Genomic DNA, 6,000 nt, shown 5'->3' with positions numbered 1-6,000 from the left:
TATCAAAATGCAAGTTTCTACTTGACGTTCTGGAGCATTTAAAAATGACCTGATGTCTGCTGATGTTTTTCATTTCTCTGCCATTTCAACTGACCTGGTCTGCTGACAGTTGGACAGCAACACACACACACAGATGGGATATTGTCATTAGAACGGAGCTGGAGGATATTGATCAACAATAATATCTTGCCAATTTTGTACATCTCCATAGGCATCCTTTCTTTTTGTTTTCATTTCAATAACAAGACTGCGGCCTAAAACGGAATAAGCAGTTCAGAATAAAGATTTAAAAGTAGATCGTTAATAGTTGAAGCAACATGTCCTGAGATGACACGGCTATAGCTGACCAACAGCTACACGTGTGGACGGATGCAAAGCATTAATTTTAAGTACTAAAACATATCTAACTTTTTCACAACAAAGAGAGAGAACATAAAATGTCAAATTAAAATTTTATTAAATCTCATAACATGAAAGCTACTAAAATACAAATAGTTCCATATTGATTTTAATATATTTGAAATTTTCCTTATAAATATGGCTAGAAAAAATAATAAACTTCAAATCAGCTTTCACAAGTGAAGTATCGACTGAAATCTCTTTAATAAATCATAGAAATGTGTGTAGGCTATTAGAGAATAACTCTGTAATATTTAATAACTTTATCTAAGTCCTACTGAATGAAAAGATACACAAAATCTAAAAATAGATTTTCATTGTAATAATAAAAATTAAAAACATTTACTTTACAAATACACTAAACATATACATACTCTATACTTTATCTTTCAGTAATCGATCTCTCACTTTTCTCAGTTTTCATAGTGTTTTTGGGTCTGTGTGGCCAATGGAATCTTTGGTTCTATGTTTTACACTGAGAGCTTTGAGCAACGTGCCTCCACCACACATTTGCTGCAACCAGTTCATCCCTAAGCTGCACGGTGCACCTGCACTTAGACATATTGTAAACAACTGCAGAGCCTGGGGAAGACGGGATAAGAGCGGTTAAACGCTGTGGTTTTCCATATATCGGACCAGTTAGTTTTGATTCTACCATATTCATCTGCTAAATAGGATGAAATTAAATAGAAATTAAAATAGAAACAGAAATTAAACATTTTCATCGATCTATAAATGCTCCGCAGATTCCAGGGGAAGACAGTGAAAGCGTACTTGTCCGGAAAAAGGAACTTTTGATCACCTTAGTGAATGGAATAATAATAGCGGGATAATCCTGAAATGACCAGAGAACATGAAGTGACAACTTTTTTTTACTGTGGTGGTGGTGGTCTGTCATCAGGGGCGTAGCACCAAATTCTGGGCCCTAGGTACAAGTCTTCTAGGTGGGCCCCCATGGCTCAATTACTTAATATCTCTCTTACACATTTTTTGTCATGCTATACGACAAGAAAATAAATATGATCTTAGTTTAACCTCTATATTGATGTTACGTTCCCCACTCATGTGTGGCCGTAAATGTGCTGTTTTCTTTTTATTATTATTATTATTGTGTTTGTTTAAAATGGCGCATTTAAGTTCTAAACAGTTAAGGACACACCGGCGCAAGACATCGCTGGAGGGTGGCGTCCCCGTTGCTGTGGAGACGTGCCGGGATTCCCTCGCTGCGGACGTTCTCTCCGATGACGTCACGGGGAAGTCTCCGCTCCGAATTGCTGCAGTCACACCTGCAGCTCATCTTGGACTGAGTGTGTTTGTTCCCGAGAGGGGATAAAAGGAACGCTGGATACACGCCCGTGGAGCTACTCCTAACCCATGAGTAGTCTCCATTTCTGCTCCGTTCTGAACACCCTGACTTTAGAATACAATTGTGCGCGCGTTTAGAGGAAAGCCTCTGCATGGTATTCTGTTTAAGCTTGAGTCAGTGGTTTGTAGCCAATTGCTTCACACTAGTATATGTGCCTGGACAGAAAACTAAGTATTCTCTGTTCTTTAAAAGGTTCTTTTGTTTGGCTTCAGAGAGCCGTTTGGGTTACAGAAACTCTTACCAGCCCAAGTAACTATTTCATTTTAAAAGTTACCTGAGATCTGTTGATTAGTCTATTTTCCAGCTTTTAATTAAAAGCTGTGATTTTTCTTTATTAGCTGTTTATTTGACTCAGGAGTTTTCTTTGTTGGGCTGTGTCTAGTAGATTGTGTTAGAACCTCCAGCCCCAAGAACATGTGTAAGTTGTGTAACAAAAATAAGGTGTGTTTTGATTAAATAAGGAACATATTTTTATACCCAGGTTTCTTTCTCATCTGTTCTCATCTTTTCTCTGTCCTCTTAGCTTCTTAAAGGGGTAAAGCATAAGTAAAAACCTAACAATTGAGCAAATACAAAGGCCAGCATAATAAAAGTGAAATGCCCAGACTTCACATATAATTATTTTTATTTGCCAACAATGTGTTCAAACAAAAATCCTGGAATTTATTTTCCAGTAAATGCCCACTGATGGGTCTTCATGTTAGCAAAATCACTTATGATATCTTTAAAGTCCAATCCTTTGGCTAATTGGCTTTCAATAGAAAGAAGAGCTAGGCTGTTCAGTCTATCCTGGGACATTGTTGATCTCAAATAATTTTTCACCAGTTTCAGTTTGCTAAAAGCCCGTTCACCCCCAGCAACAGTCACAGGCAGTGTGCAAAATATCCTCAGTCCAATACAAACTTCTCCAAAAATGCTCTGTAATTGCATCCTGTAGATGGCATTAAGCAGCTCAAGAAGAGACTGAATGTGTGGAAATGTGGCACCATATATTGTTCTCAGGTGTAGCATCTCATTCTCAAATTCAGCTGTGAGATCCTTGTAATATTTTCTCATCAGTGCCTGGCATGATATCTTCATCTGCTCTTCAGTCATGTCTGTCATGGTTCATGATGTTAAGCTTTGCTAATACTGATATATATTGATATATTAAATACATATGACATGAAATAAACCAGGTTCTCTCTGTGAATGTAATGTACTCTAAATTTTATAATCCCTGCATTATCAAACAAATTATAAGATTGTCCGTTTTCAAGATCAAATATAAAGAAATTTTAAATAGGCTTAAAATATCTAACCAAGTCAATAACAATCCTCTAACACCAGTGTCATCATGCTATACGAAAAACAGTGGTAGCTTCACATTCCTGAGATTACCACGAATCCATCGATACCAAGTTTGTCCTGGTCCATGACTGGGAAGGAGCTGAAATATCCACACAGAGTGAACCTGTTTTTACTGCGAGGTCCGCAAATTAATTGGCGGCGGCCGCCCGCGATAATAATTCTGATTAATATATATATATTAATTAGTGTTTTCACTGATAACACTAATTAATTTATATTTGATCTTGATGGTGAACTAAAGGCGTTTAACACTGAACACCTAACATGAATGCAGCTTCTGAGAGCTAGCTAATATCAGCTAAAACTGTGTTCTGCTGCTGCTGCTCACCATCCTTCTACTTGCTTCTGTTCAATTAACTTTTTCTCCTTCTCCTTCTTTTCTTTTCTTTTCTGGAAGCCAGATTTCCCTTTCTTGGGAAAAAGACATGACTGACTCTCCTGCATCCAGCTCTGGCTGTCGGCATCTGTGATGTCTCATAGCTGTACATGCGGCTGTGCAGCCCCTGGCCGCTGGTGTGGACTAAACCACTTTGCACATTTTTAAGGGGTGATAGATGCCTCAGAGATTATTCAGTTATTATTTTTAAGGCGAAATTCTGTTTCTTAACCTCTTTATCCAGGTAAAGGGAAGTTTATTAAGACATTAAGTAAGTTGGGGGAAAACAACAACAATAAAACATTTTTATTCAAAGCTGTCTCAGGGCCCCTCCCTGCAGTGGGCCCTGGGTAAACGGTACCCCCCCCCCCCCCCCCCAGTCCGACGCCCCTGTCTGTCATAAAGGGATCTCCGACCGGTGATCAAAATCTAAAGATAATCGGTGTCTATGTTTGACATTTATGACCACATTTGACATACATATTTAAGTTTGTAGAACAAGCGTGTGATTATTGACTTACTGCTGGAAACCGCTGGCTTTTTGATTCCCACCTCCTGAGCCTGCAGGCTGCTGTGAAGCTGTGAGCGGGGCAGAGCCGGCAGCCCCGCCCATTGGAAACAGCGTGTGTGGACCGACCGTACTAACTTGAGGAATGTGGGGGGGGGAACTATAATTTCTGAACAATTAAAAACACATTGTTTTGTATTTGCAGACTAAGTTTTATGTTGTGGTTTTAGAAGATAATACAGGTTTACTGATAGCATTCATGTGTTTACAATAACTTTTGTGGGGGGGACAACTTTGTGTGGGGGGGACGCGTCCCCCCTGGCATCTCCGCCTATGCGTGCAGCTGTGCATACTCCATGTTTGATAGATCACAAACCTACTTGGCATAAGTACTTTTTTTTGCTGAGCTTAAGTACGGTTTTAGTAAGGATTCTACGCAATGTTTGATAAATGAGACCCTTGGGCATTAGTGTAAAAGAGGATGTCAGCAATCTCCAGACTGGTCAGAATCTGAAATAACACATCATCAGTGGACCAGATTTTAAAGTTTCTTCAAACAGAAATTTTATGTCTTCACTAAGACGGAGGGTCTCATCAATTTCTCTCACACTTTGCCCTCTTGAGCGTGTTACCTATTTTCCCTAGTCTGGTGAACTTCCACCCCCCTGGTTATCAGTGGGCCGTGAGCAGTCTTTCTTCTGATGTCTCACCTCCAAACAGGTGAAACGCCTTCTCTTTCATACAGTGAGTTCGCGTAGAGTGGACCATCACCACAAACCTGACAACAGGTGGAGCAACTCAGGCCGAAAAACTGAGGTGTACTCTTAGTTGGTACTCGTTAGTACGTTCTAACCAGTTGTAGAAGGTAAACATTGTTGCTTTTAAGCTTAATATGTTACTTTTACTTATGACCAATAAGCTGTGATAATCTATATAAATATATAATATCAACCTGCTTGGTCTTTTGATGTTTAATCAGAAGATTCTTATCAAAACCACATCAGAAACGATTCATGCTGTGTCTACCTCACCCATTTGGAAAACCCTCTTTGCGGATCCGGAGGTCGGGAAGATCAGATGACCTCTGGGCACCGCGGTTCAGTAGATTAACTGCAGCACCGACTCTCCAGTCCAGAGATGTTTCCCGAGTCACCACAGATAGATGGAATCGTTTGTGTCCAGAAGGACTCTTAAGGAGTCGGAGCAGTATCATCTTTGTTCTGCAGGAGTCGTTTGCTGTGTCAGCTTCAGCGTGTACCAGGGTTTTTGACAGCTTGTCAAAAATGCTCTGGGTTAAAGAGGTTTCGCTCCGGACGGCCGTTCCGTAGCTTTCTCTAGAACTGACTCACGGTGAAGTGAGCTCTGTTTTAATATTCTCATATTATGATTTACTTGGCCAACCAGGACGTGCCATGTTAAGGGGTGTTAACAAGCAAACCTCAGAACATCATGCCTTCTTTCAGATACAGGATGCTCTGATTTGGGGTAAGGACATATCTATGTGTCATGACGTTTAACTTAACTTGAATTTATCTCTAATGAACCTTGTGTCTGTGTAGATGATGATTACCTTGTCATTTCAAACATTACTGATCATCATATATAAACCTTTCAATGTAATAACATTCATTTCAAACTTCAGTAATTCAAGCACAGATTAATCAAGACATTATTATTCATATAACATTTGTTCATTCGCTATTATAACAGTTCAGTCCTTTCTTCTGTGCAGGACAGCCTAGATAAGCAGACAGGCTTGGCACAGAAGGACCTTGAGAAGGGAACATGATGTTGACAATCTGAGTGTCAAATCTTTTCCTGCATCTTGGAAGATTAAGAGATGCACAGAGGCAGATTCATGTCTGTAGATGACCTGGTGGCATGTAGGTCAATATGTAGGCGAAAACTGACCATTTCTGGAAATAACGCTGTTTATAATCATGCTGTTTATAATAACGCCGTTTATAATAACACTGTTTACATTAACGCTGTTTATGATAA

The sequence above is a fragment of the Nothobranchius furzeri genome, chromosome 13, assembly GCF_043380555.1.
Source record: "Nothobranchius furzeri strain GRZ-AD chromosome 13, NfurGRZ-RIMD1, whole genome shotgun sequence".
Lineage (NCBI taxonomy): Eukaryota > Metazoa > Chordata > Actinopteri > Cyprinodontiformes > Nothobranchiidae > Nothobranchius > Nothobranchius furzeri.
This window is presented reverse-complemented; position numbering follows the sequence as displayed.